At 40.8% G+C, this 25,989-nt stretch overlaps 1 protein-coding gene across 4 annotated transcripts in view; it reads left to right on the forward strand.

The window, feature by feature from the left end:
* Positions 1-2,715: 2,715 nt before the first annotated feature.
* Positions 2,716-25,989, forward strand: part of MPPED2 (metallophosphoesterase domain containing 2) — a 198,099-nt gene continuing 174,825 nt past the window's right edge. Inside the window, exons 1-3 of one of the 4 annotated variants that reach the window (XM_048485103.1) lie at positions 2,716-3,122; positions 4,543-4,703; positions 9,460-9,703. The gene's annotated coding sequence lies outside the window, so the exon portion shown is untranslated. Of the gene's footprint in view, positions 3,123-3,679; positions 3,728-4,542; positions 4,704-9,459; positions 9,704-25,989 lie in introns of those variants that run through there. The other 3 variants (XM_048485102.1, XM_048485105.1, XM_048485104.1) reach the window with 3 other exon arrangements.

Raw genomic sequence — 25,989 nt, forward strand, 5'->3', positions numbered from 1 at the left:
AGCCAGCGAGCAAGTCCCTGGGGAGGCAAGCATCCCCTAAATTGCCCCAACTAATTAGGCTTCCTTCCTAAAATATAAGCGGGGAGATGTAGGGGTGAGCCAGCGAACCCGGCAGAACCCGTAGAAAGGGCGCTAGGCATGCGGTGCCGACTCGCGACCTTCGAGGCGCCTACGGCTCCCCAACCCCCGCTCCCCCATGAGTCACGGGTCATGAACTGCCTGACTCGCGGTCACCAGGTGTCCCACACAAAGGGACACAAAGGCTCCTGCCCTTAGGTGAAGATTATGCCCAGACATGGAGGCTTCCTCCCGCAAGTAGTAGCCCGATGAGATCATGCGTCATATGATGATCTCCGCTCTCAGCTCTCCACGCTCTCCGCCTGCCCGACCCCTTTTACTGCGCCCCATTGAAACCCTAATAAAGGTGTGAGGCTGACAGAAGTGCCAGGATCACGGGATCCCGCACTTCCTGCTTGCTGGCTCTCTCCACCAGATGAAATCTCCGCGTGTCGTCTCTTCCCTGGGACCTCGTGGGTACGATTACATGCACACACAGAGAGAGTTTCAAGGAGCCTATGATATAGACAGAGGTGAAGGAAAAATTGGAATAGTAGAGGTCATTGCAAGAAGGGTGACATTTACTAGTTCCAGAAGAAAGGTCTGGGGAGGTAGGATCCAACACTTGCATTGGATGCGGAGAGAGAGGGGCAATGTCAGGCACAGTCGATCCAAACTGAAAGCAATTCAGAGACAAAAGGGTGAGGGACCCTCTTTTGAGAAACCTAGATATAGGAAAATGTTGTCCTCTGGCAATGCTAAGAGAGGCAATTTTCCTGGACAAAACAGAATTCTGTTCTCAGGTTATAACAATACTGTGGAAAATGGCTCAAATGAGTCAGAACCAGAGAGCGTCTAGTTCTTGATTATGCTTTAGGCAGAGCTGATGAATTTACAAGTCTGGCCATTCCAATTAAAAGTAAGGTTTGATGGTTCTCCAGTAGTAGGACAGGAAAAGTTATGATTGGATCAGCCAGGGAAGTAAGAAATCAGGAGAACTGATTGTGTTGAGCCAGAGTATACTTACATGCTCTTTGTGAACTAAAGGACAGGTGCAGCTTTCCCAAGACTGTGGGTTTTGTATCCAGGTAGCAACAGAAGAGGCGAGGCGTTGTTCAGGAAAGGAGTTGTTTGTTGCTATGTATACTTGATTAGGGAGTGAGATGGAGAGGAATGTGCCAAGCAGAACCCCCCCCCCTCATTAGTATCAAAGTCCAGAATTAAGATTTGGCATCCATTTAAGTCTGAACCATCTATGATACTAATAGAGAAATTACTGGTAGGGCATATCTCTACATGGTGGAATTTGCTACCAACAGATGTTAGGGCTCTGTGGAATATCAAGCAGTTCTGCAGAGCCCGTAAAACTGAGTTGTTTCACAGAGTGTACAACTGAAGCAGCTATGATTTATATTGGGTATGCTGGCCCCTGAGATTATACTCCCCTCCTCTCCTGCCCATATAGATTGTTAGCACCAGGGGTGAGAGTGGGGTTCTGATGTGGGCAATATGTAAAATTTAATTCGCCATCTAGGATATCATTTTATGTTAGAATGTTTTAACTGTTAAATTATTGATTCTTCGGTGTTATGACTGTGACTGAAATTATGTACGTAAGCTGCCCTGAGTCTGGTCTTGGTCGGGGAGGGCAGGGCAGGGCATTAAGTCAAATGAAATAAAATAAAAACTGGTGCCCTAGCCTTACCATTTGCTTGCATGCCAACAACCTCACTCCATTAATATTACGTTAGATATTTAAATCTAACTTTGTCTATACTGTCTTCCAATAATTGTTCAATTTCTTTTCTTTGGGCAATTGTGGCCATGTGTCTTGTCTTTCAAAATTTGTTTGATTTTGTTTTCTTTTCCTGACTAATTAGGTTAAGTTGTACTGTGGAAAAATTCATAGTCCCCTGTGAGTTTTATCCAGCTTCAGTAATGAAGAGGCATAGCTTTAGTATGTAAAAAAAGAAAGCCATGAGATTACAAGTGGGTTCCCAAACCAGGTGCCTGAATTTTCCTGCCCAAATTCCTAGGGAAATTGCTTAACTTTATTTCAATTTTTTTTGTAAAAAATAATTTCATGAAAATATAGCTTTTCTTTATCCCAAACTCCCTTGTTATACTCCTTGATTCTGGTGGGTGAGCACAGCAACCCTGTACATATTTGTATGGGAGTCAATGGAACTTGACACTATGCAATGTATCTTTGATGTCAATGGGACAATCATGTCCGTAATCACACATCTGATTTGGATCCAGGTGTGTTCCTATTCAATTTCCTTGACTATCTCCTCCCCAAATCCCAATGTTATTCCGCCCCCCCCCCCCGCTTGGTTTTAAAAACCTTTTAAGTGTCTTGTGGCTTTCTTCAAAGCAAAATAACCACTACCTACCATCATTTATTATTATTACAACACAATTACCACTAAAGTGGGGGAATATTTATTGTTCGAGATGAACGATTTTGCAAGGAACACCTCATTGTGCTTTTGGTCCCGTGTGACCTAGCATTCCTCTTTGATTTAATGCTTCGGGGAGAGGGAAGGCTTTTCAAGCGGCTTGGCAGAGGATGCTCTCCCTCTATGCTTCCTTTGGGCTTGGGGAGTGAAGTAAGGAACAGCAGCAGCGAGGAGGAGCTGGCAGTGTGTCTGTGTATATGTATGTGTGTGAGCATGCGTGAGTGTGTGTGTGTGTATGTGTGGAGAGCGCCTTGGCCGCCCTGTTTCCTGGTGCTCTGCTCCCTGACCCCAGTGGCAGTCTTCCTCCCTGCACTACTCCGCTCTATTCCTTCTTCTCTCTCCTCCTTCCAGACCGAGGCTGCTCTCCTCCTTTCTTCCTTGTCTTCCTTTTTCCTTCCCTCTCATTCGCACTCCAGGAAACCTTGAGGGTCGAAGGTGCTGCCCTGCCGCTCACCAGCCTTCCACCTTTGCAAAACCCTTTCCCTCCCCGCTCTCTGTAACCAGCTTTTCGCCACCATCCTCATGGATCGTCTCCTTCCCCAGCACTGAAGGCATCCTTAGGAATACACATCAACATCCAAGAAAATAAAAGAGGGAGAGAAGGTAAATTATCAACCCCCCCCCCCCCGCCCCCGTCAGAGAGAAAGGAACAGGATTCAAACGGAAGAAGGACAAGGAGAAGGGGAAAAATCACCCAACACAAAGCCCTGGGTTAGAGGTGCCTTGTCATGTACAAGTACAAGGGGATCAGAGAGGGCAAAAGCAGCCGCGAAACAATAATCAGACTAAAACGGGCTGCTTATTCGCTGATCGCCAAGGCGATCTCAGAGACCGAGCCGGGTTTAAATGTTTTGTTTGTTTCAAAAGGGAAGGCTAATTTGCGGGTCTGCGCGAGTGTCTGCTTCTCTTCCTCCTTCTCCCACCCCGCATCCAGTGCCCCCCATCTCTCCTCCGGCTGCCTCCCCCATTCCCGCTTTTGCGTTAATTTCTTGTTTTGCGGAGGGGGCGGGAGGGGTGGCGGCGGCGGCGGCTGGGGAATCGGTTTGGCAGCGGAGATGAATTTTGCTGGCTGTTTACTAGAAAGTCTCGGGTGATCAGGGTTATAATGTTAGAGCACGACCGGGGGAGGGTAGGCCAAAGGAGCATTGTGCTACGCCGCGCTGCCTGAGAGACCAAGGAAACGGCAGATCAAGGGAGCGAAATGCAAAGTACAGTTAGCTTGAAAACTGAAATGGGAGGCGGGAGGAGGGGGTGTGGGGCGGCGGCGGGGGGGCACCTCTTTCTCGCAATATTCTTTGCATTTGTAAGGGGCATTTTTTCACCCCCTACCTCGTCCCTCTGAGCAAAAGAAAGGAAGAGGAAGCTGAAAGGGGCTGTGCGAAAAAGTCGCGATTGCAAATGTGTTTCCTAGCTGGAGTTTTCCATGTCTCTTTCACATGCAAGGCATCTACATTTTTCGAAACATGCTTTGAAATCAATGACCTCCCGAGGCCTAAGGGCACTCGGAAACCTTTGGAGATTTTATTGGGGTGTATGCGTATGGGAGGGTGGAGAGGAAGGAAAGGAAAAGTGCAATTGCCAAAGCTATAATCCTTGCAATTGCAATTATTCCCCCCCCCCCTTTCTATGTGATTATGTACTTGCTTCCCCGATCCTCTGGAACGTTAGTGCGAAATATGAGCGAGAGGAATTGGGGGGTGGGGGGATGTTACAGTAATTGTAGAGATCTAAGACCGAAAGATGAAAACTTTATGCGCTCACACACACAAAAATTCAGCAAAGGGATTTAGAAAGGAGAAAGAAAGGGCGGGGGGAACACCTCCAATAGTTAAGTAGATGAAAAACGCGAAGCTTTCTAGGGAGTGAGTGTGCCTGCATTTGATCTGGGTTATAATGACAGTTTGAGTGGGAAAGGGGGAGACCGGCTGGAATGAATGACGTTTGGAAATGGGGATGTTGCAGAATAGCCAGGATGGTGCCGTGTCGGAGCCATTGGACGCTGATTGTGATCAATCATTCCTAGCTCTGGAAAAGAGGGAATGAGAGAGACGCAGAGGAAAGAGCCCAAACGCCCAGCGTGGATTCAGAGGAGTGCAGCTACCTTGCCAAGGAGAGTTGTCCACAGAGAAGGGGGGAGCAAGAGTGCCCACCACTAGATGGGCATGGACTGACTGCCACGAGGAGGTAGTGTGTGCAAACTGATACCTCTCTTGGTTCCCCATGCTTACTCCTCCATGCCTGCTGTAGAAGGAAAGGTGTTGTGGATCATGGGGCATCGTTTCAACGGAGGGATGCTGTTTGCTGGGATTTCCTCTGTGACGGGGGAGGGGGACCAGAAGAGGGTGTGAGCATGTGCTTGAGAGTATTTTTGAATGAAAACCGGTGGGTATTGGGAGTGGATTTTTTGAGGGTCAAAATTTGTTTGGTTAAACTTTGATGAACATATGCAGACACACACTGTAAGAATTTATATACAGAATAGATGGAGTTGTGGATTTTAAAAAAAATACTCCAGTTGGAATATGTTAGGCAGATGTAAACAGGAACCTGGTTCTAATGTGCTGAAGCTGTTGTTCCACATGGTTGCAAGCAGATAGGTAAACTTATGCCAGAAAGGCTGGTGGGAAAAGTACTGTATACAAATATTTTGCCGTTTTGTAGGCTCTTATTAGCTCATATATATATTTATTTACAGTGTAATCCTAAGAATACTTTCTTGGGAGTAAGCCCTGTTGAATAAACTCTATTAGGATTCTGAGTAGACCTGATTAGGATTGCCTTGCTGGTGTGTGTGTTGTACTACCAAAGCCTGAAAAACAGATGTTCAACATGAACCTGTTAGGCGATGTTAGTGTCAGAATCTTATTGAACTCAGTCTCAATTCTAATTTTACAGGAACATCTGCATTAGAAAATGCTGAAGTCAGTCAAAAGTGAAGGAGAACTGATAAAGTAGAGCTGTAGTGTAAAATAGTGAGCCCCCATCCCACTGAGTGGCAAATGGTGGGTTTAATGTTAACTTTGTTCCATGTACTGCATAGGTGCATAATTTATTCACTCATTGATAATATTTGCTGAGGTGATAACATCAGCAATTTGTAGCAGCTTGTTATGTAGTATAAATTGGATTAAAATAAATAAAAATGTGCTGCATTTATTTCTTTTACAGACTTCACGAATCAGTGAGTTCATATGCCTTTGTAACACTTTGCACTGTTGGAACATACTGACTGCATGCTTGCCATATGCTTGCTGTCATTTGCAGGCTATCACCAAAATTTTACATTCATCCATGTTCAGATGGTACTTCATTTTTTATTATCATAATTCTAGCCTTAAATTGAGGAGTGCTTCATGTGGCGCTTGCTCCCACCCCCATTCAGATGTTCCAGTCTTCTTAAGGCATGATTGTTGTCAAGGAAAGAAAAGAACAATAGGGCTGAAAAACACACAAGTCCTCATGGGAGGCTAATGTAAATTTGTTTATGAAAGTTTTGAAATACTTTTTTTCTTCAAAGGGCTCCTCATTAAAGCAGATAATAATCAGGCATTTTTGATATGAGAACTAGGTTGCTTAGAAAAATATTAAAGAAAAATTAATAAGCGGGAACTCAAGTCACTAAAGTAAGACCTTTATTTGTGAGTTTGATAATCACTGATTGGCATTTCAAAGACTATTTCTGTAACTTTGTCACATTTTAATACAGGGCAGTACAAAGAATGGGAATGTAATAATTTCTCTTTTAAAAAATCTAAGTGAAACTGAACTTCAAAGAATTATGTATGCCTAACAGTGTTCTCCTCCCACTTAGCTGAGTGCTTGTTTTTCTTACATTTTAAGTTTTGAATATTATAGACATACATTGCCTTTAACAATAGATACTTTATTATTCTCATTAGTGATCTCAATTTCTCAGTTTCATAAAAATAGAAAATTTGAATTGCTGCCTGCCCTGAATTAATGAAAACCTAGGGGGGCTATATTTTAAAAGCAAAGACAGATGTATTTGTTCATGTTGAATCCTACCCAACAGAATCTGATTTGGAGGGAAAATGGACATGCCTTTTCAGTGCTAATCCTTCAAGACTAAAATTTTAACAATAAAAAGTGTGTTCTTTTCTGCCCTCCCTCTAAGCTCTCAGGGCTAACATTTTTTTTAATGACAGTCATTTCTCTAACGGGAAGATGTTTTCATTTGTATTTACTTTTCAGTGCAGTGCAATTATGCAGTTCTACACTGCACACTGTCTTCATGGTTAGTATCTCAAAAGAGAATTACAGTCTTCACAACAGAGCTGCAATTGGAAGCAGGTGTTGTGTTTTACTGTTGTGCAAAATAACAGTAAAATATAATTGTGGAGGAAATTAAGGAAAACAGCTGCAAAGTTGGAATGGAAGCTCCTACATTACATTTTGTAGGCAGTTATCTTACACTGCAAAACTGGGCAAATTTTTACTTGGTGAATCTTAGTATGTAGAGTTTGTCTTCCATATTATTATTTTTTTTATAATGTGTTAGAGGTTGAGACAAAGACTGAAAATAGCCTATTGGAATATATTAAATGACAAGAGGTTTTGGTTACAATCTGCTTGATTGGATCTTATTGTTCTTTTCTGATGAGATGAAGGAATGATCTTGATTCCTGTAAAGGAAGTTAGTGGGATTCCTTAACCTGCCTAACATATGGAAGCCTACATAGGCCTGAGGTTGTAAAATGATAAAATAAATGGCCTATGGCAGGCCATCTGCTTGTTGAAGAATTGTATTGTAGAAATTCCTGCCAAACTGAAATGTGGAGAATTTTAATGCAAAGTTGAGGTTCTGGATGCTTGAATTTACGCACCTATCAGATCCTGTTTATGTTTAGATTGAAGACTACATTGTGTATCTTAGGAGAGTTGTCTGTTTCATTTTTGATAATAGCCAGAAATATTCTCCATTTCAGCCAATATTGATTATGGTGGGAGCTAGCCTATAAATGCAACGGCTTCTCCTACTATAATGTGTGGGTTTTGATCATGTCTTAGAAAGCGCAAAGTAGAATGCAACCAGACTGCTCTCATCTTGAATGACCATTCGCTTTACGCAGAGTACCATGTAAAATACATTATTGTTCTTTTGCAGTTAAACATATTTTATTTCACAGTTAGTTTGGTCTTAAATGCCCGAGCTCAGTCTGATACGCCTTAGAATATCTAGAGCCCTAAATGGAGGTAGGATAAGTACGTTTATCACAATGACTGTTAGGAAGGTACCCAAAATATCTGGGTACATACAAAGAGCATTTACAGAGAAATATCAGAGAAGTTGGACATGTGAACTGAGTGGATTGGGACGATAGTTTTCCAGCTGGCTGACTTGTATATACTTTTGATTAGTGGTTTAGGTTAAATAATGAAACATATAAGTAAATAAAGTTTGGATTTAAAATGTGTAGGATTTTTTATCAAAAGGATTTAACAATCTTTAAAAATAAATTTTTGATGTTCTTTAAATTCAGGACAATAGATGATGCTATTTCAGCAGGTGATGCAGCACTCTTGCTGTTTTACAGAGTTTTTTGGATTAAGGGGAAATGAGGTGATTTGGGAGGAATTGAAGCAAGTACATAACATTAAAAAGGAGGCGATCTTCTTTTATCCCATTTCCTTTAGAATATAGCGATTGCCTTGAAGGGTAAATTGACTGAAGTCCATCTAGTTCAGGATTCAGTCGGCAGGATTGGTAATCTAGATACTTGTGAGTTGGAAATGATGGTGGTGAACATTCCCTGTGTTTGTGCTCAGAATCTGAGGTATAGAGTTCTCTTTTATCGATTGCGTTTAATAACCCCCAATGTGATCTAGCCTTGTCTAATCATTTTAAAAAGGCATCACTGCTAGTGGGAGTCACCACATCTCATAATAGCAGAAGTTAATTATGCTGTGTGTTAAGCATCCATAATTTTTGCTTGTCCTTATGTTGGTGAGTGGTATTGGTATCCCTTCTAGTATCAGAGAGTACAAAATATTCCTAGCCATTTCTTTAATCTCATTCATAATTTTATAAATGTCTGCTACGTGTCCCTTGGATGTGTTTTTTTCTGAACTAAAAGTTCTATCCTCTATGGCCTTTGTAGAGGAGCTGCTCCTGTGTCTTCATTATTTCACTTGGCTTTTTTGTGCCTTTCTTACCTCCATCATCTTTTTTTGAGTCACAGTGACCAGAACTTTACACATTTTTCCAAATGTGGCTGAATGATAGATTTGTATAACCACATTCCTTGTCATTTGAACATTGACCTTGTGAAACATAAGACATAGATATATTGATAATGTTACCGAAATATCAATTTTATATCTGAACAATACTTTGACATGAATTAGTAGGACTATTTTTTGTTTTCCAGTAATGTGTAAGATGAGTTTTATGGAAATGTTGAGAGCTGAAACTAGATGGGATATGCATTTTTGGAGGAGGTGCAGGTGAGGGGAATATTGCTGGTCATATCGCTGGTCAAGTTGCATTACTTTTTTAGATTTAAAGAAAAAAGAAACTTTCTATTCTGATTAGCACAAGTAAATGTCTTTAAAATTAAGAAGAGATGTGCATTATTTAAAATTTCAAGTCAAACTGTGTGTGCTGTAGATATATTTTAAACATGTCAAAACAGGAAACGTATGGCCAGGCCTTAAGTGAAGTTACACCCTTTTAAGCACATTGACTGTAATGAATTTAGAGGAGTCTAACTCTGTTCAGGAATGCATTGCTAGTAACATCAGGGAATAATTAACATAAAATGAATACATATAAAATGAATACATTCTATGGTATTCATCAAACTAAGAATATACCAGCTCATATTTGCATAAGAAACTGTCATAAGCTAGGTTAACCTAAGGTCCCAAATGGAATTTCATAGCTTTAAATAAATGTCTTCATATGATTCTTTTGTTTCAGAAGTCTGCAGAGTTCATGAGGAGATTTTTGAGTTCCAACACTGGCTGAAACACAATGCCCACCCCCATCCTTTGCACTGGAAAGTTGTAAATTGCTCATGTCTATAAAGAGGAAGCATGGCTCATGGAATTCCTTCACAAGGCAAAGTTACCATCACAGTGGATGAATACAGTTCAAATCCAACCCAGGCGTTCACACATTACAACATTAACCAGAGCAGGTTCCAGCCTCCACATGTACATATGTAAGTAATAGTAAATGTTTGTTTTTTGTACATTATATAATGGCATTAGTAGTGACCAACATTTTAAAGATTGAATATTATATTAGAATTCTCCCAAGAACTGAAAGAGCTTATAGTTCAGCTGTATCGATTTTATAAAATCTGCTTATTGTTTTGCATGCGTATTAGAAACCAAACTGGAGCTAGTGGATATTTTGCACTTTACAGTATACTTAAGCAAAAAAAAGGTTGTTCTTAGTGGTGTAAATATATTGATTCTATATCTAGTGATTTAGGGATCACAAGAATTAAAATATTTTTTAAATGAGCTTTTTCTCTTCTCTGCTGAAATTGTGTGAAAACACTTTCATAATAACTTGTGCAACTTTGAGGGCCAACTACCTTTTTGTATAATATTAAAATGGTTTGGCCTGAACTACATAGATGTGATAAATTTGAAGTCCATTTGTCCCATCCCTGAATTGATGATTGATTGGAGTTATTAGAATGCATTGATAACTCCTCAACAGACAGACAAAAACAGACAAAATGTGATGCATGGTGTATCAGACAAAACAGTGTTCAAAGAGCTCCAGATGTCAGAGACTTGGTAAAGATTAGCACAATTTTGTATGAGAGCTGCAGACCCAGAAACAGACTTGTAGCTTTATTGATTTCACTGAAACTTGCCAGAGGGACATATTTCTTGAAAATGTGAATACCCTTCCCCCATCCTTTGCACTCAGCTGCGAAATAGGCCTAATTGGGACTAATTGTCTCCTGATCACTGAATCCTTTGTCCTCCTTGTTGTAAGGGGAACGTGTGCTGCTTGCTGCATTCCTCTCACAACAAGGAAGACAAAGGCTTTCAAGACTGCTGAACTGTTAGTCACAAGAAATACAAATACTGCATTAAAATAATGTTCATGGCCTGACCTTAAACCCTCAAAGAGAGAACAAGCCTGTTATGTTTTGATATTTACCAACTAACAGTCAAAGTACCCATCTAGGCAGAGTATATGTGTGTGGGTGTTCATATATGTATGCATGTTTTACCTGAGGCATAAAGTAGATGTTCTTCCTGTGTCTTCAGGTGTCTGATCTTTATCAGTTACTTTAGTTACACTCCCTTTCCTCCTCAATTGGCTAAAGGATAAGTTAAATTATAAAACAAAAGGAGGCATCTGTTGACTCAAGGTTGACCCAAAGTGTTCATTCATTTGGTGATGGATTTTGCGTAATGATAAACCAAAGTTAAATCAAGTCAAACCAAAATAGAAGAAAGATTTAGGTAATACAAGTTTCACAATAAATATGTTACTAGACATAAAGATATATTGAAAAGGCAGAGTAATATAACTCAAAAAATATGTAAATTTAGATTATTATTATTATTTATTAAATTTATAGGCTGCCTCATCCCCGAAGGGCTCGATAGTAAATGCCCCACAAATTATATGAATATGAATGTCTTCTAAGAACAGAGTCCATTTAGTCCAGCACTCTTCAACTCGTAGTGGCCCACCAGATACCTTTGGGAGCTCACATGCAGGATGTGAAAGCAATGGCCTTCTGCTGCTGCTCCCGAGCACCTGGTCTGCCAAGGCATTTGCAATTTAAGATCAAGGAGGATCAAGATTGGTAGCCATAGATCGACTTCTCCTCCATAAATCGGTCCAAGCCCCTTTTAAAGTTATCCAGGTTAGTAGCCATCACCACTTCCTGTGGCAGCATATTCCAAACACCAATCACGCGTTGCGTGAAGAAATGTTTCCTTTTATTAGTCCTAATTCTTCTCCCCAACATTTTCAATGTATGCTCCCTGGTTTTAGTATTGTGAGAAAGAGAGAAATTTCTCTCTGTTAACATTTTCTATCCCATACATAATTTTATAGACTTCAATCATATCCCCCCTCAGATGTCTCCTCTCCAAACTAAAAAGTCCCAAACGCTGCAGCCTCTCATAAGAAAGGTGCTCCAATCCTTCAATCATCCTCGTTTCCCTTCTCTGCACTTTTTCTATCTCTTCAATATCCTTTTTGAGATGCGGCGGCCAGAACTGAACACAGTACTCCAAGTGCAGTCGCACCACTGCTTTATATAAGGGCATAACAATCTTTGCAGTTTTATTATGAATTCCTTTCCTAATTATCCCCAGCATAGAGTTTGCCTTTTTCACAGCTGCCATGCATTGAGTTGAAATTCCCATGGAACTATCAACAAAGACGCCCAAATCCCTTTCTTGGTCTGTGACTGATAGCACTGACCCCTGTAGTGTGTATATGAAGTTTGGATTTTTTGCCCCTATGTGCATCACTTTACATTTTGCTACATTGAACTGCATTTGCCATTTCTTAGCCCACTCACCTAATTTATCAAGATCCCCTTGGAGCTCTTCACAATCCATTGCGGTTCTCACCACCCTACCTAATTTGGTATCATCTGCAAACTTGGTCACCACGCTACCTACCCCTACTTCCAGGTCATTTATGAATAGGTTAAAGAGCACCGGTCCCAAAATGGATCCTTGGGGGACACCACTCCCTACATCTCTCCACTGTGAGAACTTCTTTGCTTCCTGTTTCTCAACCAGTTTTTAATCCATAGGAGGACTTCCCCTCTTATTCCTTGATTGCTGAGTTTTCTCAATAGTCTCTGGTGAGGAACTTTGTCAAAAGCCTTTTGGAAATCCAAGTAGACAACGTCCACTGGTTACCCCTTATCCTGTTTACACCCTCAAAGAACTCTAGTAAGTTTGTAAGGCAGGACTTGCCTCTGCAAAAGCCATGCTGACTCTTCCTCAGCAGGTCTTGCTTTTCTACATGTTTTATAATTTAATCTTTAACGATAGATTTGTATATTTGTATATTTGTTTTGTGGATTGAAATAAAAATTTTAAAACTCAAAACAATAATTCTAAGGATTTTTTTACTTGTACTGCACTTACTAAATAATACAAACAGGATACAGTGACTTCTCTTGTGCTGGGGGAGTATAAGCAAGCTTCTGAGTTGAGCAGAGTTCTTTAAGAAGCAAAATGGAAAGGTAGCTTATTTTCAACTGTAAGGAAAGGCAGAAAAATACTTTGCCAATGCAAATATTTTAATCACTTCAGGAAAAACAGTTGGCTTATCACAGAACATTTTAAGAGATTTTGGCAGTGATACAAAGAACCATGTTGCCAGATCTTCCTTCTTTTTCTGGAGAGGACTTTCTTTAAGCACTGGGGAAATCTAAGTGAATTTTAAGAATCTTAAACTATTAAAAGTTTGATGTGGTGAGGTTGTGTGGAAGCCAAACATCGGCAGAAAAAAATCCTAAAGCTGTGCAAGTTTGCAAGCCTTTACATGTGACCGAATTGGCTTGTGAAAAGGTAGACGAACCAGAAGGCAATTCCAGGCTGTTGTTAGCAAACTGTAAGCCACTGTTGCATCTGACCATTGGTGTATTTGCTGTAGCAACTGAACAAGCCAACAATTCAGGGTCTTTTGTAACGGCTTTTGTCTTAAATATATTTGTAAAATCACAGAATAGGGGATTTTGGGAAAGTGCAACTGTTTTGGGGCCATCATTTCTGAACCTGGACAAGTTGAAGCTTTAAAACTGTAGTTATTTTAACAAAGATCATTTATTTTCATAATAAACATTATTCTTCCTTTTGAGACATAGTGTAATTTCTTATGTGGTGTACTGATCTCCACAATACACACTGTTCATTGTTTCAGATATTAATTAATTAATTAATTAAGCAGCAGTGGCGTAGGAGGTTAAGAGCTCCTGTATCTAATCTGGAGGAACCGGGTTTTATTCCCAGCTCTGCCGCCTGAGCTGTAGAGGCTTATCTGGGGAATTCAGATTAGCCTGTACACTCCCACACACGCCAGCTGGGTGACCTTGGGCTAGTCACAGCTTCTCGGAGCTCTCTCAGCCCCACCTACCTCACAGGGTGTTTGTTGTGAGGGGGGAAGGGCAAGGAGATTGTAAGCCCCTTTGAGTCTCCTGCAGGAGAGAAAGGGGGATATAAATCCAAACTCTTCTTCTTCTTCTTCTTAAACGTATAGGCCGCCCTTCCCTGCAAGCAGGCAAAGGGATGGTTACAACAATCCAGTCACATTGACAGTATGTACAATTAAGCTGTCTTTATTGATGAAATAAATTGGAAAAGAGAAAATTTAGAGTAATTAAGCCTTGTACTCCAAATCCACTTTGAATAGGATGCTAATGCTTATATTCAGTAAAATCAAGCCACTTCTGTTTCTAGGTAGTTCTTATCAAAAATAAGTATAACCTGGTTTTATTTTTAGAAAAGGTAAACAATTTATATTGTTGCATCTTTAAATGCAATTTTTTATCAGATTGTTGTATATTTTAGATCCTTGTTGCTTCAGTTTAAAAGGCATGAAAGTAATGTCACCCTGTGAAAATTATGCTGCTTAAATTTTTACTGTTAAAGTGAGGAGTTAGTATATGTTAACAACGATGATCATGGCAAGTCTTCTTTCTTTTCTTTTTTTAAAAAAAAGTTTTTATTAATATTAATTTAAAAAGGTAAACTTACAAAACAAATGATGTAGGTGTTCAGTCTTCTTTCTTAAGCAACATCTGAATAGTCAAGGAAATTTACCATGACAGTGAAACAGATGTGGGAATACTAGGGATTGAGAGGATCAGACAAAACTTTAATGGCAGCCTGTTGGGAAATCAATAGATTTTTAAAAAACTGTAGACATGATTTGGGCAGCTTGAGTTTTGCAGAACATATCATTGCAAAGGGTCAGTACTGTTGTCAGTTTCAGGACTGGTTAAAAGATTAGCAGTGCCATTCAAAACAGGTCTACTCAGAATTTCATTCATTTGCTTTTGGTGAAAAGGAAACCTTAATTAGGTTTAATGCTAGTGCCAACATTACTTATCCACAAATAAGGTGGATAGGGTGAAATGCACTCAGAAAAGAGGAGAAGGAACACATGATCTAAAATCCCACTTTCAAACGTGGTGGTAATAAGACCTCCAAATGTTCAGTGTTTTCTAGCCAAGTGAACACATACGCACTCGCACACATTAAAATTTTATCCAACTTATAGACTGTCCTTCTCCATACGAGCTTAGGGTGACTTACAACAGTAAGTAATAATGATACCAGAAAAGATGGAACAATGTCCAATAACTTGATTACTTTTAATTAACAAATGTTTTATAGATACTTAATGTATGTGTACATGTTGCTTTTCCTAATCAGCACCATGTGGCTGTGGCTAACAGAGGCATGTGTATTTACTTCTGCAGTATCATCAGTTCAGTGGCTACTGGGCTGCATTCTGGGCTGGCATGAATTCTGTAAATCTGAACCTGTTCTGATTCTATACTACCCTGCAAAGTACAGTGATTTAGAAAACGTTCCCTAAAAGTGGGATGTCAACTCTTAAAACAGGAGAACAGGAAAAAAGTTGTGACATTTGCCTTCTTTTTACTTGCCCTGTTATCGTTATTATTATTTATTATATTTTATCCTGCCTTTCCTGACTAAAGCTAGGCTCAGCTTGACTAACAATATAGATTTATTACTTGTGCTCTTACTTGTGTTATTGCTTATAGTACTTCATTATTACATTTTCAAACACCTTGGCAATTATGAAAACTTGAAAATTACTTAAAAGAAACTGAAAGCTTTCAGTTTAGCAGCTAAGCCTTCAGACAGTGTGGAAATACATTCAAACCCATTTTTTAAAATATAGAAACAATGATGCCAACTAGAGAAACTAGATTTATATCCTGTATGCTTTTAAAAATACATGAGTTTAGGTTCAGTACTAACCACACATTATAAAATTTGTGAGTAAATAATCTATGTTGACACTGCTCTGGGTTTAAATTTGCCATACTGGATTGTGGCCCATATGTTCAAACATAATCTAATTTAACTTCATCTGAGTAGAACCTGTAGGGCAGAATCTCTGTGATTCAAATCTTTTTTCTCATTTTGGTCTTGTCTTTGATGTTATACTGTTATTTAAAATGGATGTGTATATCCGCTTGCCTACAGTCACAAGCAGAGTCTGATTCTCTGGCACACAATTAAATGCTGTTCTAAAAATTCAATGCATTTTTCATTCTTATCAAATATACCAAATGACATTCTTCACATTACTTCCTCTAGATTTGCCCTATAGGTTTCTATGGAACTATCCCAGGATACGTTGTTGGAAGACTGAAAGTAAAGGAAAAATAAAGTATATTAGCAATTTCTGATAAATGTCTCTTAATCAAACTGGGCACTTTTTATAATTCGCAGAGAAAGCATACCATGACATTCTGATCCAGTATTCTTTCTGCCCTTGTATACTGACTCCAGGACCAAAATGAGGTCTACCAAAATGAACTTTAACCTAATAGAGTAGGAGAATGGGGCATTGTTTAGGATCACGGCTGTAGCCCTGGGAAAGTGTTTAATCTCCTTCCTTTCCTTGACTAAAACTTTCTTCTGTAGTTCATTGGCAAAAAAGATTGGCACCTTAAGGTATCTTTTTTTTCCTTTTCTTTTTCACTCTGGAGCTTATAGTAGCTGGAGGAGTGGGTGGAAAGGAGAGGGAGAAATCTTCAGTGCTTCAACTTCAGTACATAACCATCCATGTTGCGGTTTTTGGGTTAAAGTATTATATATATATAAAGTGTGTGTATATATATACATAAAGTGTGTGTGTGCGCACACACACACACACACAAAGTATTATATATATAAATTAGGAGTGCTCAGCCTCTTTGAGCCTGTGGACACCTTAAGACTTCTGATGCAGTCTTGGGAGCACAGCCACAAGCTGGCTGTCCCAGCTCATCTACAGTTACATAATGAAGATCCTTGTGTTTTGGTAGCAGCTGCTGCCAAAGTAATGTTTTTTTAAAAAATCTGCACAGCAAGTTAACTCTCGATGGACAAATAGAAGCCTTGCTGGACAAAAGCCCCATTTGGCCCCACCCATTTTCTAAAAATACTTGGTGGGCATCATGAAAGGTGTTGGTGGGCACCACATTGGGGGTCCCTGGCTTGCACAACAGAGGCGTTCCTCCCATTGGGCAAAGTGGGCAGTTGCCCAGGGTGCCCCCTTGTGGGGGGCACAAAAACTGCAGGTTCGTTTGTGGGATTTTTTTGTATTTTCAGTGTTTTTCCATTTTTGGCCTGCAGATGATGCAGTTTTTAGGCTAGCAGCACCAAAATTTCAGATATTTTTCGGGAGACTCTCCTGATGATATCACCCAGGTTTGGTGAGGTTTGGTTTAGGGAGTCCAAAGTTATGCTACACCTTTGATGGTACATAACTTTGGACCCCCTGAACCAGACTTCACCAAACCTGGGTGGTATCATCAGTAGGGTCTCACGAAGATACTCTGAAATTTTGGTGCTGCTATCTTAATTTCACCCCCTAAATTTCCCCAGATTTTCTTTTTAAATCCACCCCCTTCCTGCCAATGCTTGTTTTCTTTCTTTCTTTTATTCTCTCAATGCCTAATAAAGGTTGTTGTTGTTGTTGTTGTTGTTGTTGTTGTTGTTGTTGTTGTTGTTGTTATTATTATTATTATTATTATTATTATTATTATTATTATTATTATTATTATTATTAAATCCATCCCCTTTGGCATGGATTTAATGGTAGAATCTGAGGTCCCCAGTTTAAACATTGAAAATGATGCTGTTTCAGGGTGGGGGATAATCCACCCCAAAACAGCATCACTTTTAATGTTGTAAGGTGAATTTAAAAGGAGAATCTGGGCTTCCTAGTTTAAACACCATTGAAAATAATGCTTTTTGGGGGTGGATTCCAGCATCACTTGTTTAAACTAGGGAGCCCAGATTCTCCTTTTAAATTTACCTTAAAGGGAGAATCTGGGGTCCCCAGTTTAAATAACATTGAAAGTGATGCTGCTTCCCCCAATTGGGGGGACTGGATACAACACCATAAAATGTTTTCATAGCAGTAATAAAACATGTTGAAAACATTTTGAAAATGTTTTCAAAAAATATTTCTGCTGTGTGGCATGGCCCATTGCTGTGTTCAGATTTGTGAGTTGGGGCATGTTCTATAATGGGATGGTGACTTTGAAACGACTTGGTGGAAAAAATCATTGTTTGGTCATGGTTGGAGAGGGTGGCTGCCCATGGGGGGGCATCAAACTCAGGTTTTGCCCAGGGCTCCAGTTTGCCTAGGTATGCCACTGTTGCACAATATGTGACTCATTAAACCATATAGATCCCACCAGCCATTTCCTGTGACCCCCTGTTTGTGTTGCCTGCTTGAAACTACAGGAACAGGAGGGTTGTCAAGGCATCTAGTATGACGGGTCAGCTTGCTGGTATTGCTGTTAAGTTCTGTCTTCTCTCAATGTCACTTTCAGTCACTTGTGACTCATAAGATGGCTGTGAACACAAAATGGAATAGCCTCATGTGTGCCACCTTGAGTTACATGTGGAAAGTGCAGCTTAAAGTACGGTAAATATCTCTAGTGTGTTTAAATGTAAGAATTTCCTCTGCATGGGTATCTTAATATGATTTAGGATAAGATAGTAATTTATTCTGTTTATTTATTTACTTTTTTATAGCCTTCCTTTCCCCACAGTGGGGACTCAGTGTGGCTTACATCATTCTTCTCTCTTCTGTTTTATCGTCACAACCACCCCGTGAGGTAGATGTGACATACAGGGTAGATTCCACCTCTCCATGAAAGCGGCCATTAAGAACTGCTGGAAAGTTTGCAGGGAGAGAGATGGAAAAAGTTGAAAGTTGGCAGCTGGGGAATGGAGAGAGATAAAAGATGCCTAATTGAGAGAAGCTGAGGCTTAAGCTAACTGACTAACAAGAGTCCATTTGTAACACAAGATCCAAAATACAAAATAGGGAAAACAGTTCAAAAGTTCAATTGGAAATGAAATGTTGTGATATCTACCATACTTTCTTCAGTGTTACATTCATAACACAAAAATAAACATTAACTTCCTGTTGTCTTTAACCCTGTGGACTTGGTGGCAGCGTGTACATGGAAAAGTGTTTGAGCCCCAGTAACTCGGGCTCATTCCGCACATGCAGAATAATGCACTTTCAAACTCTTTGAAGCTGTGCGGAATAGCAAAATCCACTTGCAAACAGTTGTGAAAGTGGTTTGAAAACTCATTATTTTGCATGTGCGGAAGGGGCCTCTGTGAGTGAGGGCTTGTTATTAAAGGGTCTAAGCTACCCTGTCTTGATGTCTCAGTGAGAGAGAAGACTTGAAGTGTAAAATGGCCATGGCTCTCTACATATTTTAAAAGAGAGAAGCGTGGTGAGTGTGACTTCCTGACCTACATGTAAGTGGAAAAGGGAGTCAACCAAAACAATATGGTCTCAACAATAACTTTAGAAGTACAAAAACCTTAGCTCAACCAGCAACCAAGCTAAAACACCAGAGTTAAAATCCTTCAAAACTGGATTTTTGGTCAGGGGAGGAATGTTTATGTTAACAGTACCAACATTTCAGATTATCTTTAGGAGACCCTCCTGATGATACCACCCAGGTTTGGTGAAGTTTGGTTCAGGGGGTCCAAAGTTATAGACCCTCAAAATGTAGCCCCATCTACTATTAGTTCCCATTGGAAACAATGGGGGATGGGGCACCCTCTTTGGGGGTCCATAACTTTGGACCCCTTGAACCAAACTTCACCAAACCTGGGTGGTATAATCAGGAGTGTCACCTGATGATATTCTGAAATATTGCTGCTGCTAGCCTAAAAACTGTGCCCCCTGTAGGCCAACAAAGTAAAGATCCTAAAATATTTTTTAAAATACAGCTGACTCGTGTATAAGTCGAGGGGAGCTTTTTCAGCACCAAAAATGTGCTGAAAAACTCTACTTATACACGAGTATATATGGTACACTGAAAATGCTGGGGGAAAGAATTAGGACTAATAAAAGGAAACATTTCTTCATGCAACGCGTGATTGGTGTTTGGAATATGCTGCCACAGGAGGTGGTGATGGCCGCTAACCTGGGTAGCTTTAAAAGGGGCTTGGACAGATTTACTACCAATCTTGATCCTCCTTGATCTGAGATTGCAAATGCCTTAGCAGACCAGGTGCTCTGGAGTAGCAGCAGCAGCAGAAGGCCATTGCTTTCACATCCTGCATGTGAGCTCCCAAAGGTATTTGGTGGGCCACTGAGAGTAGCAGAGTGCTGGACTAGATGAACTCTGGTCTGATCCAGCAGGCTCTTTCTTATGTTTTTAAACTTGTCCTTAAGACAGAGGTGTTTTACACTTATGTAAACATACAACAAACCTTTTAAAAGAGATTCCTTCTAAATGTGGGTTTCCATCTCTCTGAGTGTAGTTTTCCCCATTGTAACCTGCCAGCTTTTCAGACCAGAATGAATGAATTAAAGGTTTACTAAGAGGTCTCAAGTTGGTAATTACTGCTGTTTTACTGAAGAGAATCAACTAATTAAACTTGGTCTGTCTTCAAGGCCTGCAATTTCTAATCCTTATTCTGGAAGTGAAGTTGCATGAACTACCTTTGCTACTTTGCCTCAGTCCATATTCAAATACTGCTAGAAGCTTCGCAAGTCACCAAAAACTCCATAAATTAATCCTACGGTCACTCTTTGGAAACCATAGTTTTAAATAATGCTGGTCACCTGACTCTTCTGCACTCTCATCCCATTCTTCAAAGTTTCTAGTCAAGCCAACACAGAACAGAGAGTCTGTTTCAGGAAAGGGATTTTTTCCCCATTTAAACAACAACAGACTAAACTGGCCGGATAGATAGAGCTGACATTCAAGTACGTTCGTATTAGATATGATTTCTTTTTTAATTGTTTATTGTTCCAATATTCATTTTTCTGTTTTTGAAGTATTTAATTGATTTTTAAAAAATCTCTATTTTGAGCGTGTAAAAATTGTAATTCAACTTTTAAGAGTCTTCCTTTTAGGAAAACAATAGAAGCCTGGCTTGTGTAATATTGGCTGTCAAACCCTCAAGTTCAAAGTTTTGTTTACAGCTAGACCAGCAATTCCCAACCAGGGTTCCATGGTACCCTGGGGTGCCATGAGCATGTCCCAGGGGTACCACAGCAATGCTACCGGCCCCCCTCACTTTTGTGGTGTCTCCCATCGGCACCAGCAAGGATATGGAGCTGGCCCAGGGGGCAGGTCCTGCCGCAAGATCAGCAGCCACTTCCCACCCACCCCATCCCCCGTGCTTCCCTTCACCCTGGGAGGAAAAGGTGGGGGTGGAAGGTGGGGGGAGGATGGGAGGGGTACCCTGAGATATGAAGAGTGAGGTCAAGGGTACCGTGATATCGAAAATGTTGGAAAACACTGAGCTAGACTTTGGTATTACCTTTCAAAGGATTCTACTTGCACTTCTGGTGAACAAAAAAAGATCAGGTGTGTTTCAGAGAACATGTGCTTCCTCCCTCCCAGCTACCCCCTTCTGTTCTTGTGAATTTCTCTTATGGGTCTCTGGGTTGAGACCCCTAGTGATCAGAACTATTGTCATTAAAATGTTGATGAAATTATTGAAGGACTGTATCATGTTCTACTCTGTTCCTGGAAGCTGTTCCATATGGGTGCAGTGTCTGGATTAAGCCCCTACACAGTTTGTGGGTAAATGTAGAACAGCATAGGGATAGTACCAGTATATTTACAGTGAGTCATCTGATAGATCATTATATAAGCTGTGCTACAAGGGCAATTTATTACTGATGGGAGCAAAGGAACTTTATGCAGCAGTCCCAATAACATTATTCACTGAAACCAATTATACTTACTTCTGAGAAACATGTTTATATGATCAGGGTGTTAGAAATATTGGTAAAATGGGAATAGTTATATGTGGCAGGGCTCATGTTTTATTTTGCACAGTGAATATTGGTAATCTATTTTTATGTAACAGTACAATTGACTAGAGGTCTTCTGATAGGTCTCTCCGTATGCTGACAAATAATATTTTTTCTGACTAACAGTATTTTGTAATTTGTACCATTCATGCCTTGAAGCAATTTAGGATGTGTTCACTTTCACAGATGTAGCTTTCATATTCAGTTCCCAGCCTTCCACCAGTTGTTGCACTTACAGTTTTCTGCAGTGTAGCCATGGAGAACAGGGCTGTTTGAGAACTGTATAAATAAATAAAATGAGCCTCCAGAGTTGGGATACCTGTTAGGGTTATGAAATGAGACATGTTAGCCACACAGCATGGACTTGCTCTCCCACTTGGGTGTTAGTGCTGAGTGCTCTCACTCCGAAATGCAATACTGTGCACTCTAAGTATGCATGGAAGTGATCTTTGAGTCAGAGTTCTGTGCTGCGTGTCCTACCTACTGAACTATAGGGTGTTCTGGCTTTGGTCTATGTAGTGTGAGGGTGGCTATGATTGTCAGTGGGGAAGGATTTCCCTTCCACAGGTGGTGTTTGGTTGCCGCTGTAGTTGCATCTTGTGCTCTGCTAGGGGTTTTGGGTGCGGCCATTCCTCTGAGGAGTATACTGTGTGGGCTGTGCAGCGGTTTTTGATGGCATAACTTTCTGCCAGTTGTGCATCTCTGTGTGTGTATGGGAGGGAGGTTCATTCCTAGGATAGTTTAACTCCTGCCTCACCCCTGAGTCTGCCCCTTTCCTTTCCAATTCAGCAGCTTATGCTTGTGCTGCTCTATGGGGTGGCCATGCTGGTGTCTAACCACAGCATATTACCTGCACATGCTCAGCTGGCACATCTCAGTGTATTGGGAGCCAGCAAGATGTAGTAGTTTCGTTTCATTTCAACCTCTATTGGCATGAATTTAGGAATACAACTGGGGTTGCGGAGAATCAGGTTAAAGGTGTAGTAGTTAAGAGCAGCAGACTCTAATCTGTGGAACTTGGTTCGATTACCCCCTCCTTTTCTAAAAGGCTGTTTGGTGACCTTGGGCTAATCATAGTTCTCTCAGAATTCTCTCAGCCTCACAAGGTACCTGTTGTAGGGAGATAAAGGGATTGTGATTGTAAGATGCTTTGAGATTCCTTAAGGTACAAAAAAGTTGGCTATAAAACCTTCTTCTGCATTGAAGTTATGCTGGTATAGCACCTAGTCGGCTATACTACTTGTAATTAAAAGCCAGTCCAATTAAGACATTTTCCTGAAAACACAGGTTTTTGTCTAGTGAACTTGTCTGCAGAGTAGGTGTTGCTGCCTAATGCATTTATTTTCCCCAGCAGTTCTTTCTTACCCTGGGAAACGCAATTCCCAGTATGATGGTAGTCACATGGACTGTCATTGAGCTGGGAATACTGGCTGTCATTGGACTGTTCTGCTGATAGAAGAGGGAGAAGAGACAATTTCAACTCTTTCCCCTCTTTCAGTGCATCCCCCAACTCTTTCCCCTTTCCCCCCAACTCTTTCCCCTTTTTTCAGTGCATGGCTGAAAATCCCTATGAATCCTACAACTCTTGGAATCAAGTTTCTTCTGTTGAGAAGGAATTCTATGCCTGGGAAATGGTAAGACATGGCAAAAAAGCCACATGTAACAGAGTCTTAGTGCTAACAGATTTAAGATCCCACTCAGTATGGCCTGTATTTCAGTATTCTCCATGGCAGATCTGGTGCAGGAACTTAGAATAGCTCCCTGTGTGCCACTGTGGTATACTTTTGCTGCACAAATGGTATGGCTGAGAAAGCTCATCTTATAGATTGCCACATAAAGGAAATTGCTTTTATAAGGTGAAATGAAGATGTTTAGGTCAGATAGTAGCATTGTCATTAGATAATACTGATAGTCTGAATTCTGAGACTGCAAATTTTCCACTGACTATTGCCATACATACGTTAGCATTTTGGGTGCTGTTGTATTTTGGAACTTGTAATATGTCTAAAGCAGTTCAGATCAAATTGGTTCTTGTACCTGTTGTTAAACCATGCACAACAGGTGAAGGCAACTTGGATTCCTTTCTGAGAGGTAAAGTAGAAGAACACCTATCCTTTTTAAAGAGCTTCTTGAGGTAACTTTTTACTCTTTGGCAATGTTAAATGTTTCTGATGTGTTCACACTTTGACATGTGAGCAACTAACCTCCCCAACATAACTTTTCACACTACATTCAGAAGTATGACCAGTAAAGTGTTAAAAATGTGTCACATCTCACCCTGTATTTCTGCACTTCAAAGAGTTCAAATGTCTAAGACTAGTTACACTTGAATCACAGTTTTTACTCAGAAAAAGCACCACTGATTTCAAGTAGACTAATTTTTAGGTAAGTATAATTAAGATTTCAAATCTGCATTTGATAAAAAGAGTTCAAGATTGATGGAAACCCCATTTTCTGTGCTAAAGTGCTTCAGGAAAAGGAGAATCTTTCTGGCTTCTGGTTAATTTTTCACATTTGGTCTGTTTTGGTAAAAATTGGTTTCATACTATTGTTGAAGATAATGTAGAATACTTCTCAGTTTTCATTGTCCTTGCATTAGAGAGAAAGATTCTTCTGACTAATTTTGCAGTCAGCTTTTTTGGCTGCGGAGAAGATTTTCTGAATACTAAGAGTTTTGTTTTCCTTGAGAAGAGCAGAAATTCACAGGGAAAACTAGAATTTACCTTTTTGCGTATAGCTTATGTATTAAAATCAGGCTGACAGTTCAATGTTTTTAGATTAGCCATTGATTGTTTTAACGCTAAATTGAAAATAAATTACTAGCTCCATCACTACTATAATTTTTGTAGCTTTTCACCTTTTCAAAGATTTCAGTATCCCTTTAAAATGTGGGTACCAGAACTCAATGCCATTTGTCTGTAGCAATCTCATTAATTTGAGTCCAAAAGACAGAAATCACTTCCTATTCTAATCCTCTTAATTTATGCACAGATTGCAGTTGCCTTTGTCACAGAATTGCATATTCCATTAACTGACTTCTTTTTGGTCTTAAATATACTTTTCATTTGCCTGTATTAAAGCATGTTTAGAATATTCTCACTGTACCAAGTGACTGAGATTGCTTTGTATAAATGCCACAGTCCTGTCGACTAACTCATGTAAACTCCTTTAATGGTGGAGAGAGGACTGTGTTTGTGCATAGTGCACTGCACGGCAGGTAACAAGATGGTATTCTGTTGAAGAGGATGGTGAACAAATAAACGTTCCTCTCTAATGTAGGGATGGAGCCCGCGAACCCAGCAGAACCATAGATAGAGTGCTTGGCATGCCGGTGCCAGCTACGGCCTTCTGGGCGCACACGCTCCCCCACCCCCCAGTCCCCCATGAGTCACAGGTCATGAGATGCCTGACTCACGATCACCAGGTGTCCCAGACAAAGGGACAAAGGGGCTCTAATCCCCAGGTGTGGATTAGACCCAGACGCGGACGCTTCCTCCTGCACGTAGCAGCCCTATGAGATCATGCATCACATGATGATCTCCCGCTCTCCCGTTCTCCTGCCTCCCGGTCCGCCCACATTGCCCCCCCTCTTGTAAACCCTAATAAAAGGAGGCAGGGCCTAGCACACGGCAGAGTTGCCAGGATCACGGAATCCCGCGCTTCCTGCCGCTGGCGCTCTCCACCAGATGAAATCTCCGCGTCTCATCTCTTCCTTGGGACCTCGCGGGCATGACTACAAGCTGGTGCCGAAACCTGGGAATCCTCGAACCTCCACCCTGCTTACCGTCGCCTGGGAAAGCGCTTCTCGGTACCGACTGTCCGCTGGATCGGCGCATCCTCGGACCCACCCCCTTGGTACCGACCGTCCGCTGGATCAGCGCATCCTCGGACTCGCGTTCTAGGACACTCTCTCGTCTGACGAACCACCAGTAAGTATGGGAGCTTGCAAAAGCACGGCTTATGACAAGCACGTTAGCGAGCTGAAAGCGCGGACCGGGAGGAGGCAGGAGATGTGGGCGGACCGGGAGGCAGGGCCTAGCACACGGCAGAGTTGCCAGGATCACGGAATCCCGCGCTTCCTGCCGCTGGCGCTCTCCACCAGATGAAATCTCCGCGTCTCGTCTCTTCCTTGGGACCTCGCGGGCATGACTACATCTAATGTGTGATTTTCCTGTGACTGTGTTCATTTTAAGACCTTTTCTGAGGCAACTGAACAACATCTAGACAGTGTACTGAGTCCGTTTGGACCATACTATTGATAAGAGTCTGAACTGCAAACGTTACACACGGGACTACCCTATGTGTATATGTTTGACGTATTTATCTGTTTTTTATGGACAATTGTTTTATTGTAATATGGAATGCCAATACAGGCCTAAATTATTATATTATAGACAGTGTACTGCTTATTTTTTAAAAAATCTGTACAAAAGTGCAGTTAATTCTGTG

Source organism: Sphaerodactylus townsendi, linkage group LG02 (assembly GCF_021028975.2).
Source record: "Sphaerodactylus townsendi isolate TG3544 linkage group LG02, MPM_Stown_v2.3, whole genome shotgun sequence".
NCBI classification, from domain to species: domain Eukaryota; kingdom Metazoa; phylum Chordata; class Lepidosauria; order Squamata; family Sphaerodactylidae; genus Sphaerodactylus; species Sphaerodactylus townsendi.